This window comes from Sinohyriopsis cumingii, chromosome 12 (genome assembly GCF_028554795.1).
Source record: "Sinohyriopsis cumingii isolate HCF-2022 chromosome 12, ASM2855479v2, whole genome shotgun sequence".
Lineage (NCBI taxonomy): Eukaryota > Metazoa > Mollusca > Bivalvia > Unionida > Unionidae > Sinohyriopsis > Sinohyriopsis cumingii.
The window spans coordinates 59,007,136-59,021,215 of record NC_142972.1 but is presented as its reverse complement, the minus strand read 5'-3'; the positions used below and the strand labels follow the sequence as shown (position 1 = coordinate 59,021,215).

Sequence of the window (14,080 nt, the reverse complement as noted above, 5' to 3'; positions counted from 1 at the left end):
TTAAAAGTTGCCAAGTGTTGTTTATACATTGTACGTGGCGTAATTCGTAAGTTTACTCGGCATATTTTCAACTCGGTAACGCCTGGTAACGGTCATACTTTTACCTAAATATGTGGGTCCTTTGAGAGCATCGTAAATGTATGGAGGAAAAGAAATAATTGTATTTTATGCTCATCTCAAAAGATTTGTTTGTATTTCTGCGAAATAGTCATGCCTAACCAGATAATAGCACAGACCCCCCCCCCCCATTGTAACTACAAAGCCTTGAGCAAGTGCGAAGTTACCAGTTAATTTTATTGTTTGTTTCTATTTTTCAAGTTGTCTTCGTGTGTGCGCGCGTAAATTGAAAGCTTGTTATTACTAGTCAATATCGTCAATCATATTTGCTCCATTATTCCATGCAGATAAGAAAGGAACTAATTTTGTGTTGAATTTGTGCCCCCCCCCCCCCCCATCCCACCCCGCCCCGGCACGGTACAATAAACAAACACTTGATTGAAAATAAAATAAAAGAAACTAACCTTGCATTGTTATAATGTATTCCTTCTTTTTTCATCATGCGAAATTTACAGAACAAAATATATCAACGAACTCCGTAAATGTAGCGGATGCCGGCATGCGTATGCATCCTTACTGTGTGTGTATCGCTAATGTCAGATAAAAAAAATATCGCAAAAGAGACGAAAATATCACCAGATTGCTTGAAGGCGCCTGCCATTCACGCATGATAAGTTTCAAGGTGCAAACGGACCAAGGTTATATTGTATCCAGGTTAACTATACGACGATATCTCGCAAATGAAAAAATAAATCATTATTTTAAAGAACATACAATGTGAGTGCAAATGATAATCTTTCGCTAGTATGAGTTACGAAAGTATCATGGGGGGGGGGGGGGCACCAGACAGATGACCCCCCCCCCACAAAAAATAAAGTGTTTTCATGTACTCTTGTATACCCCAAGATGTGTGTGCTTGTTTAAAGTTTAAAAAAGGAATTTTGATCAAACTTTTAGTTTATAATTAGTCCTAGTGTTTTCTAACGGGTAGTAGTCTGAAACATGGGTCTTATTCCCATTTTCAGATTTCATATCCTTGATTTTTAGTGATCTTTGTCAAGAATTTTCTATGTTCCGTGTATGCTATCTGTATCAATGCTATGGTGTGTGTATGCTATATAGTCTGTGTGTAGGGACAGCAATACTATGTCAAATTTGTCTCTGTTGTCTTAATATATATTTTTCTATGGACTTTTCAAATTTATTTGTTTGTCCTGGTATAAATTTAGTTGCTTTTGAATTAATTTGCAATTTAGAATTCCGGCGAGATGAACGGTATACTACCATTTGAAATTAAAATAAAACCTTTTGTTTTATGTGATTGACTATGGTGTGGCGTTTCTCACATTAAAGTCTATTTTCAAAATGAGGTAGGCTGTATTCGAGTCAGGGTCCGCACTTTCTTTCTTTATTTATTTGTGTTTCTCCCGATTCGAGTTAGGCCTCCTCTCTAGTATTTAATTTATAATGTAAAAGAAGTAAATATCCAACCCAAAACCCCTTAGGAAGCTTTATACATTTACTGGTTTGGTTTTAGCATGAAAAACATAAGTGACATCTACAAAAATAATAAACTGGTAAAAAGACTAGAAACAACAAGGACCTTTAGAAGTATAAAGGAACTTTTATGTAAATATAGGGAAAATGAGGAACTTTGGGGAATTGAAACTAAGGAAACATATAATTGGATAAGGGAAAATTTAACCTCTAAAATTAAAAATAAAGTAGAGGAGGAAATATCTCGGTTAATTGGGACAGACCTTGGAGGTACTGGACCAACATCGGCTCTCCAAAAATACAAAGCTTGATATTCAAATATCTACACGACATATGCATACATGTAAAATATCTCATGTGCAAATGTGCGAACTTCACAAAATATCATGCGATGGCACAGTGCGAGTTTAGGAAACAAGACAGGATACAATTAATTATGGAGATATCCAAGAAATAAAAATACAGAAGAAACCAAGTTTTATATCAAGACGGCAACTTTAACAAAACTTTAATAGGAAAAATAACAGATAACATAACTAAAACCATGATGGCGTGTGACCAAGTCATAAACATAAAAAAATGAATAGGCAATTTTTTTTGTAATCCTTTCAAATTAATTAGAAAAAAAGAACTTCTAGGAAGATTTGTGAATGGGAGGGACGGGGCTGCAAAGAGTGAAAAGAAGGGGAGGGAGATGGGGCAATGGATAATCTCCCCTTAAAGGGGACCATCACAAAGTGAACCCTTGCCCTCATACCCCCACCCCGGATTGGAATCTGCTGTAGCCGCCACCCTTTTAATTTCTTATAAATTTTCCTAAACAGCTTCAGTTTCTTTTTATTATCCATTAAAATTAAAATTAAATAATTAAATAGACTTTAATTATATTACGTAAACTATCACAAATCCTAATTATCGGGACAGAGAAACTATATGGGAAAAGTACGAGATAATGACGTCATGGGGCTATGAAAGAGTCGGGAAAAACACCTCATATAGGAAACTTTACATACATACACGAAAACAAAGGATCTAATAAGTCTCTCTTCTAATTCTATTTGCTCAAAATGTGCAGCTCTCGCACTGCACGGTAAATCCCCACTGTGTGTGTGTGTGTGTGTGTGTGTGTGGGAAGAACAACCATTTTTAGAGATTTTGGCAGAAATCCAATAAATAATTTGAGACGGCCTAACTCTAGGTGGGAGAAATACAAGCAAATAAAAAAGTGTATGGACTCCAACTCGAGTACAGCGGATTTCAATTTACAAATCCAATATGTGAATAATGACACAATATATTTGCACACAGAACACATTAAGTTTTTTTTTCTTAATTAAATTATAATACACCGTTACTTAGCCAAAATTCAAAAATATATTAAATAAATAAAAATAAACCTTTTCTTGATCCGATTATAAGGTCCTAAGATTACTGGGGAGATTTGGGAAAAAATAAAGGCTATCCCAACATGGAAGCAAAATATAGCATACACAAACTATAGCATATATATATATATAGCACACACGGGATATAGGCGACCTCTAGCCAAGGTCAACCAAGAGTATAGGGAAGGGATTTCAAGTCAGGTGATGGAAAGATGGAAACCTATTCGGAAAAACAACCCTATAGATAAAACTAGGTTTTAAAAGAAATACCCCGTTAAAAAGGAGAATTAAATTTTTTTGACCTAAATTCTTTTGCATAATATAAAACATACAACACATGGGGGGGGGGATAAATACACATAAAACACTATAATTTTTTGGAAAAGTGGGGTAGGGGGTCTGTCTGGTGCCGCCCCCCCCCCCCAGTACTTCGCCTTGTGGGGATAAATGTACGTCATTTCCTGCTGGCGTCCTCTATAAGTGGAAAATCGTATCTAAGTAACAGTGATGTATACTTTTATTTCGAGAAATTAAATTATTTTTTCTGTACACTTTATAGGTTTTTTTTGGTTCTTTTTGTTCAAGTATAACTACTTTTAATCATGTTATGCAAATCTGATGTATAAAGAAAAATGTTGGTGCATGGCCGGTAACTTTTATACGTCATGGCAACGGAAAATAAATTCCGCGCATGCGCATTTTGTGTGGGAGCACAAAAAAAACCCCACACAAAAACAAGCAATCTACTAAAACAAGCCATTACGTGAGAACTTGGCCTGAAAAGAGCAAATATAGGTACTATAAAATATTGCTAGTCTCGGATTTGACAATCCTTAGTTTTTTATGCTGATGAAACATTTTTCAGTAGAATTTTTCTTCCTACAGTTTAAATGCCTAATTTTACTGTTTATAATCATACATGTTCAAATGTACTGGTCACATATAACAATATCGTCGAAATATTAACTGATACCATGCTGGATTTATATAGAATGTCTAAATAATCATAAAACTAAAGGTGTAATTGATTATAACCAATATATATTTTTTGCAATAACAAGATAATGAGATCCGAACATTGACCAAACAGTACTTAGAGAAATTCAATATCGATTAGTTCATTCTCAACCTCCAACTGATATACTTTATTGCAAGGGGTAAATGGTACCGTATTGAAAGACGTGTTAGGATAAAAGATACCGTTGTTAAAGAATATCCTGACCGACTGAGATCTTAACATCGTACATCATAGCTGAAAACAGTGCAAGCCAGTATACATATTTGCATTATGCTCACGCAAGAAATATTGTATCAACCAAATGGGTTTCTTGACCGAGCGATGTCAAGCCCTTGCGCGAATCCCGCTACGAGTCATAGGTTTCCCCGATTCAAAGGAATCCTGTACAACTACTTCTGCAAACTGGAAAGTCCAACGCGTCCAATCTATCAGTAATGTTACTCTAATTAATACATGACCACAAATCCCAACTTCCCAATTGTATGTCAATGTCACAACTGCAAAGCTTCTCTTCGTTAACTTTCCGTAACTTACCGCCAGTATTTCACGCCGTGAAACTATACAACTCAACAACCTAATACAGGGAACCGTTTTTACTACGCCACCTTAGGCCTTTTAAATCATGATTTTTAGCTTCATTTCGCCTGTAACTTTGTAACATATTTACCACCACAGCAACAATAAATGGCGCCCGCCGACGGCGGAACAGTCCTTTTCTATTGATTCCATTGTATAATTTACCAATCTCCAGTCATAAATACTGCACCTGGAGTCACACGATCAATTCACGCAATTAGATTTGAATAGGGACTACTGAGTGACAGGGATACTCATGCGGCTCTTACCTGAATTCACCAAAAGTAAACCATGTCATCTTGAAACTCACTTACACTTCACTCCGTAACGTTTGCTCCTAGTAATTGGCTGATTATTTTGGTCTAAAGACTATAATCCCAGCACCGACTTCCAATATTCAAGCAAGTATATAAGGAATCCTTAAAATGGAGAGCGGTAAACAAATGCGCATACTCCAAAATATATTACAATATTATACATACCTTGGAATTTTATTAACTATTTTTGTTTACATATTTTCATTGTACTCGTGGATGGGTAATGTGATTTTGCGTTCTGCCTTGCTTATAAAATGTATTGTCTTTGGTCAACAAAAGTTGATTTAGAGAGGATAAGAAAAGAAGTTTTGTTAAACGATGATGGAATTAAATAAACACTGGGGACAATATCGTACGTTGCACATAAATCGCAGAGATTAATTGAGATTTTGCTTAACGGTCAATCAGTCCGCACTCGAAGTAGGGAAATAAGCGAATAGTGCAAAAGCCGACCATTGTCTGATAATCGACGTACATCTGCCACAGCCATATATTGTAAAAATCCCATTACTACAGGTAAAAAAGAATTAACTACAACTGCTTCTTTGGGGCGTCATGTGTGACCAGTGTATATTAGTACTGTGTTAGAAAAATATTGCGACAAACCAAAGTAAAGAAAACAGTCACTTTTATCAATCAGTCCATATCGTTTTACAAATTATACTGAATAACTGACTTCAGTAGAACTCAGAAGAATGTATTCCTGTAAGCACATCACGATTGCGGTGTTTGTACATTTATATAAAGTGGGATCATTTTACAAGCAAAGTATACATTTAAAAATTAACACTACAAATGAGACAACGCTTAAGTACATACGGATTATAATCGTGAGATGGCAAAGAATGGTTCATATGTTGAGAGGTAACCAATACACCAACAAAATAAGAGTTTGTAAGAACATCTTATTTCCTTCTTAGATATACTTAGCCATAATGCAAATTGTTTCCTAATATGAAACATGTAAACATATTCCGACCATGCTGGAAACAAAAATAGTAAATTTAATTTAGTTCAGCGTAAACTGTAAGTTAGTTCTTTCCTTTTGGCATGGTGTCTGAATAAAAAAGTATATTTCTCAGATTTGCTAACCACTACACTGTCATTATGTAATTAGATACCTAATTTATGTACCATGGTTGTATACATATATCTATAAATATATATAGTTTTGTGGACATGTACGGTTGAATAATACCATCCCGTGTTTGTGTAGGGAAATGCGTACATCACAATCGCACTCGTAAATTTGAATCAATACCATCTCATGAATGGTTAGGGGCCGTCCATTTAGTATGTACGCATAGAGGGGTGGGGGGGGGGTAACCCAAATGCATAGGCTTGAGCATGGAGGTATACTGATAATATATGTACGCATTTAAGGGGGGGGGGGGGGCGCTGAAACCTCGAAAATAAGTTGTATAATACGTAACCTGTTCGACTTGGTTCAGTAGGCTTTTGCATTTTAGCGGACATAAGACAAACTTGTCCCACCCAGTCACACTATCCTGACACCAGGCCGACTAATCCGAACACTAACCTCTTAATGATCGGCACCAAAAGAGGCAGCTGCTAGTACCATTTTTATGTCTTTAGTATGATTCGGCCGGGGTTTGAATACGCGACCCCTCGCATCCGAGGCGGACGCTCTATAGACACATTGCACCATCGGAGAAGTCGCTTAGTAAAGAATGTACGATACTGGTTCCTGTTTTTCATGACAACTCGACCTGGAGACCTACCTGATGGAAAATGAAGGCGCATTATAAGGTTATAATATACGAGTCCATAAATACATAAATATTTTTTAAATTATAATTTTCGAGCAATTAGTGTCTCTTAGCATTTGACAAAGTCTGCTTGCAGTAGCGTACTAAGGGGAGGGGGGTTACAACATACTTCGATGCTAATACTACTGATTTCAAGCATAAAATTAAAGCTAAACAACAGCATATAACATGTTTACATATATTATTAAGTACGTCTTCATTTGTCTTTCCGTGCGCCAAATACCTTCCAACACAAAGATTTTCCATATAGGTAAATTAGTTGTACCAGTCTTAAACAACCATATATTTCGACATATATAATATCAATGTATAGGTTTCTCATCAGTTTAGATCGATCTGTGCCAAAAAAAGTCGAGAAAATTAATAATAAAAAGTTGGTATTTATGACTCATTATTGCTTGCGACTTTACCGATCTTCATATCCTTGATATGTGCATCTACCCTTCCCGTTTTGCGATAGTAGCACATACTTGGATGCTAATACTATAGATTTGAAGCATATAATTTAAGATGTACAACATTAAATAATATGTGTATGTATCTTATTAAGTACGGTTTCATATGTCTGTTTGTGCACCCGATGCCTTCCTATCCGAACGGTTTCCATATAGGTGAATAATTTATACCAATAGTAAACAAACACAGCTTTTGACAAATTTCATATTAATATATAGGTTCTCATCTGCCTAAATCGATTTGTGCCAATAGACGTGTGTGAAAATACAAAATAAAAAAGTTCCACTTTTTACGGAATATCGGGTGCGACTTTACCGATCTTCATATGCTTGCTACTTTAATACACCCTTCCCGTTTTGTGATTGTAGCACATACTTCGATGCTAATATTAGAGATCTGAAGTATAGAATTAAAACTATACAATATTATAAAATGTGTGTATATATCTTAATAAGCACGTCTTTATTTGTCTGTCCGTGCGCCTAGATCCGACCTATACGAAAGTTTTTCATATGGGCGAATAAGTCATAACAATTGCAAAAACAACGGTTTTGACACATTTGATATCAGATGATAAATTTGATTTTAATTGATATGTTTCTAATCATACTAAATCGATCTGTGCCAATAGACATGTGTGAAAATGCAAAATAGAAGGTTTTGTTCTTTTTACTGAATATCGGGTGCGACTTTACCGATCTGCATATCCTTACTACGTGAATCTACCATTGCCGTTTTGCGATCGTACTACATATTTCGATGCTATTGCTATATATCTAAAGCATATAATTAAAGCCGTACAACTGTAAATAGTATGTGCATGTATTTTATTAAGTATATCTTCCTTTGTCTGTCATTTCGCCTAATGTCTTCCTATACGATCGTTTTCCATACAGGTGAATAACTCATAACAATAGTAAATAAACCCCGATTTTGACAAATTTGATATAAATTGATAGGTTTCGCATCAGTCTAAATCGATCTGTGATAGTAGAAATGTAAGAAAATGCGATATGAAAGTTTTGGTATATTTGACTCTGTATCGCTTGTGAATTTAACAATCTTCATAACCTTGATACGTGCATCTTCCATTGCCGTTTGTCTCGGTATCACAAACTTCAATGTTTATAGTATAAATCTGAAGCATACAAGGAGAGCTATACAATAGTATATAATATGTGTATGAATCTTATTAAATACATCTTGATGTGTCTGTATGTCCGCCCAATGTCTTCCACAGCGAGCGTTTTCCATATTGTGTATTGTTCCACTTCCTATTTTTACACTACCTAATTTTGACCTAGTTTAATAAACACCCATTTCTACAGAGGACACATCTGTCGCAGCCTCGACATTTTTTTACACTTATCAGCATTGAGTCACTCGGACAAAAAGATTTGTCAAAAGTCATATCATTATTATTAATGAAGTGAAACAAGGACACATACGATGAAAAAAATAATACATTTCTCCAATTCACTTTTTTCCAACCAGGAAGTCCTCTTAAAATCTTTACCAACTATTCTGACAAGGCAAATACAATTCGTTCCATACCAATCATCCAGTCTGCTACTCAACATGTGTTAGCTATGTGACTCACAGCTGATAACTGCATCTCCATCACTTTTTTAGAATTGTGTTTTGTGTTTTACGTGAATATGTCATTACTGATTTTCTGAGGTGGTTCTTGGGTATTTTACTTTGGAGTAATGAACATGAAACACACGTTTATGGTATATTTCATAAATAAATCAGCATCCTCTACATTACTGCTAATTGAAATAAAATTACGTGTATTACTATTAGGATTTTTCTCTCAAAAATAGGCAATTTTACTTTAATAGTAAAGTTTCAAAAGTCCATTAAACTAATCTTGATATTTAACTTATTTTGACAAATTAATTCTTTCTAAATGTCTTCTGTCTCCTATTATTTGCACTATTAGAGAAATAAGTTATGAAGTATGCAAAACAGTTTTGTACCTTAAACAGTACATGTACATTAATGAATTGGGGTTCTGCATATTCACAATGCCATTTAATTATTGCAAGGATGTTGTACACTAAATCTAGTATTCTTTTATTATAAGTAAACAATTGTATTATTATACCATCATGATTTTCCCCCAATTTTATTCTTTCAGCTTTTCCAACAAAATATCTGTTCCAAAACAAATTTTTTGATAAATATAGGAACAAATTCTGAGTAAACACCATTTTTCTTTTGTTGTCGTTGTTAATGGTAGACTGAGAGAAGAAAATGCAGCAGCATATAATATGAACTTAAGTGAAGTTATGAACTTACTAAGCCTGGATTTAATTAAATGGTATCACTTGTATTTCTAATGACAGCCACAATCCTCTTAGTTTGGGCTCAAGACCAGCAATAGTGAATAGGTATTTCGAAAGACATATAACAGCTCACTCATTATAATGTTACTAATTAGCATTATTGAAAACTTCTTAGATATCAAAATAAATAGTATATATGTATGGTGCTTGTTGACGACATTGGCAGATTATTCACTCCACATCCTGGTTCCCGGGCAGTTTTGATCTCTCACAATAATAATCACGGGCACAGTGGCTCGTTACAAAGAAAATCAACAGATTTGGGTTCTAACCTGTAACACTATTAACATATTATATTGTTACAGGTTAGAACCCCATCCCTTGATTTTCTTTGTAACGACTCCCTGTCATCATGGGCAGTAAATTTGAAACATACTACTTCCGGGTCAATCTATTTTTAAGGTGCAATATATACTAGTACATAATGGGAGGTAACTCAAGTTGTGCTATTCAATTCAATTCATTAATGAAAAAATGGAAATAAATAGGTAAAAAGGCAATTATTTATTTTGCAGATGAATATTTATCAAATATTTAACATTCAGCAGCGTAAATATGCATTTATTTTATTGATATTTGTGGCAAGAGTGCAGAAAAGGACGACGTGCTTCGTGGGCAGATGGAAATCTGCCCACGAACTTTTATCTGCCCACGAAACCGTCTGAGGACGACAAAACTGCCCACGACCCACCTTAAATAATAGTATATATATATATATATATATATATATATATATATATATATATATATATATATATATATACGAAGTTACATAATTACCTCCAGTTTATTTTTTTCCCCAGGCTTTGTTTATAAATGACAACATTGTTGCATCTCTGTTTATGTTTGTTCTAAAACTTCTTCCCATCAGCAGGTGCTTTCCCATCATAGTGCATGACAGAACCAGTTGAAACAGGATCACCTTGGGTGACTGTCTAAAATGTTGACATATGTTATCATTGAATTTGCTGTTCAGCATTTCTCAAGGAATTTATACAATAATCTTCAATGGAACTTTGATGGACAAGGACCAAAATACTCCACTCCCTCGATAACTCATGCCCTGTTAAATCGTGAACCCGCTTATAATGCAGGTTCAGGCGTGGATCCCATTTATTAAACCAGAAAATACCCCCAGAATTGATGCCTATCTGTTAAACTTCAAGCAAATTCCGATCAAAATTGGTAACAAAATCTTTGATGTATCGCTCATTATATCGTCAAAAACGGTAGATATGACCTGGACATTTTAATCAACACTTTGATCATACAATTTTTTTACATTTTCTTTCCAAACGACATTCCTAGTACACCTCAATTAACGATATGTAAGGAAATTTTGAACAATGAAAATGTCACGCCGAGTGAAGGCAGTACTTCAATAAATAAAAATAAATTAAATACATTTTTTATCAATTGAAATTTGTATTCTAGTTCTGTCTTTTAGTTCCTTTTAAGTGTAATCGTCATCAATGCAATGTGTCCTCTTGTAATTAAATGTAAAATGCATAAATTTACTGTAACAGCTATGTCTGCGAGCGTTTTTCTGAGAATCTAATTAAATGCCGACCATGTTTTGATAACTGACTTGCGAAAGTATTTTTGTATTGTTGCACTGAATTAAAAACTGGCCTTCTTTGTATTATCACGTTAATTATATCTTTTGAATCAAATAAAGGAGGCTGGGATAAAAGAAAAGTTAAAAGGCACAAAAATCCTACAAACTTAGAATCTAGCAGTCCAGGTCATATGTCAGGTGAACTCACTTCATTTGATCATTTCAACACTATTATAAATGTCATTGTGTATGTAACATAAACTACCTTAAATTAACCGACTCTTTCATAACTGTGATCAAAGATAACAAGGCAGACAAGTGAACTGAATACTTCGTAAAATAAAGACTGATTTCACAGATATGGACCATTGTGGGCAAGCGAGTTTCAGAGAATTCTTGAACTGGCACTTAGAGATATCCACAAGGATGATAAGAAGTTTCATTATTACTACCAATGAAATCACGACATCAGTATTGCACTAATTGAGCAATACAAAAATTGAGTTTCAACGTAGACAATTGTCTTGCAAAATAAATGCTGTGTGTTTTTGTAAGAAAAGGAATCTTGTTTGTTGTTTTATCAACAGTTAGTCTTATTCTGTTCCCTGCTCTGTGGACTTCGGTTTGGCAGGATACGATTAAATACCACTATGGGAACAAGAAAGATAAAAAGCAGTTACGTAATACACAGATTTTTTGTGTACTTTAAACCATTTGGAACAATTCTTCCTATGTTGGACATTTTGAAAATAAATGTTATTTATAATAATAATAATGAGGACTTTGTATAGCGCCTAATCTTTAGATGCTCTTAGCTCTTTACAACATTAGACAATACCTATAACATAAAAAGCATATGTAATGCTATGATTACAAAAAAGAAACATCATGAAATTGGAAAACATAAAAAACATGCTGAAAATATTGAAGGTAGGAAACATTATTAGGTCATTAAGTTTGTTCTTGCAGTTGAAATATGTGAGTTATATGAGCACTCTTGAATGTTATCACTGTGTCTTTGTGTTTAAGTTCAGTGGGCAATTTATTCCACGTTGCTGGGCCTTGGTATGCAAAAGAACACTGTCCATATGACTTCGTTTTCATAGTGGGAATAATGAGTATACAATTGTCAGAAAAGGAGTGTAAGTATCTTGCTGATCTACACATGGGTGAGGTCGAATAGGTATGTTGGACTGGAGTCAGTCAGTGAAACATAGCATGGAGAAGAAATGTTGTGTCTGATTCTGGATCAAATGGATAGCCAGTATAGGGTACAGAGCAGTGAGGAGGTGTGCTCTGATCGTGATACTCTAAGGATGATCCAAGCAGCTGTGTTTTGAAGTTCCTGGAGTAGATATTGAGATGAACCAGACAGAACTGAGTTACAATAGTCCAGTCTTGAAAGTACTAATGAACACACAAGTGTTTTAGTATCATCATCTGAAATATATTTGCAAATGGAGCTGATGCGTCTCAGCTCAAGATATGTAGCCTTGCATATGTTCATGACATGTTGGTGCACTGTGAGAGTATTGTCCAGAGTAGCACATAGGTTTGACACTGACCGTGTGAATTTATTGTTGGTGTTGCTGATATGTATTGTTTGGAGTAAAGGATATGAATGACAAAGTCTTTTTGTTTTGATCAGAATGGCCTCAGTTTTATCATCATTTATCTGCAGCTTGTTACTTGTCATCCATGATTTCACATCAGAAATGCACCTCTCTACACCTTGGATGGTAGCATCAACTTCAGTTGGGTGGCTGGATTTGTATATTTGGGTGTCATCAGCATACAGTTGGTGAGACACTGGATGATGATCTATGACACTTGAGAGCAGCTGAGTGTATAGAATGAAAAGAGCAAGTCGAAGAACACCACAACATAGATTAACTGGGCTGGAGTGTATTCCATTTGCAGACACAATTTGTGTCATGTTGACCAAATAGGACTTGAACACATTAAGGCTGTATCATGAATGCCAAATAAATGCTGGAGATGGTAAAGTAATATATCATGGTCTGTTGTGTCATATGCTGCAGACAAATCAAGGAGAGTGAAGACTGTAATCTTTCCACTATCCATAGTAGAGAGAATGTCATTAACTACTTTTAGAAGAGCAGTTTCAGCACTGTGGCAAGGGCGATATGCAGATTGTACATTGCTAAAAAGACTGTTTGAATTTGATGAGATACAAGCTGGGATAGAACATCCTTTTCTAAGATTTTTTATATGAATGGGAGATTAGAAACTGGGAGGTAGTTCTTTAAATCATTATGGTCGAGTGTTGGTTTCTTCAGCAGAGGCTTTACAATGGCAGTTTTGAAAAATTATGGGAATTCCCAGGATGAGAGAGGTATTAATAACATCAGTTAGTGAAGGCAATACTGGATCTGAGCACTCAGGCAGCAGTGATGTTGGAATTGGATCAAGTTCACATGACTTTGGTGCACTCTTCATCATGACTGTACATACTAAATCCATAAACAGGTTCAAATGCTGCTAATGGTTGCCACTGAAATTCTGTATCCCAACTGTATGGTGATGACAAGTCAATTGAAATTGTGTTGTCAAGCTTATCTCTAATGGTTTGTACTTTGTCACGGAAGAAATTTGCAAACAGGTCCAGAAGGTCGACTGGAAGTGGTGTACATTTGTTCCTTGACATTAGCTTGTTAGTAATCTCGAAGAACTCTTCGCAGCTGGAAGTTTCCATGATCTTAGTACTATAGTGGGCTGATTTCGCTGCATGGACTATGTGGCTTTCTTTTTAGCAGCTTCATAGATTTGCTTATGAATAGTGAGTCTGGTGGAAAGCCAAAGCCTCTCAGCTTTACGGCGGTTTCTTTTAGCAGTGCAAAGCTGGTCCCTAACACTGCTATACCATGAAGAACACTTCTGCACTTGGTGGCTGGGGCATGTTTGCTAAGCAATGAATGCAGGCAGTTATCAAGTTGTTCTGCTGTAGGAAGTAAGTAAGTTGTTAGGTTTGCTTGGATGTCATGCATTAGTTTGGTTCTATTTATCATACGGAGGTTTCTCTTAGTAGCAAATAAATGGGGAGGGTTAGGGACT

At 35.3% G+C, this 14,080-nt stretch overlaps 1 protein-coding gene across 1 annotated transcript in view; it reads left to right on the top strand.

The window, feature by feature from the left end:
• The window catches only part of LOC149786548 (mitogen-activated protein kinase kinase kinase 15-like), a 107,493-nt gene that overhangs the window by 45,152 nt on the left and 48,261 nt on the right, over positions 1–14,080 (top strand). The window lies entirely within an intron of this gene.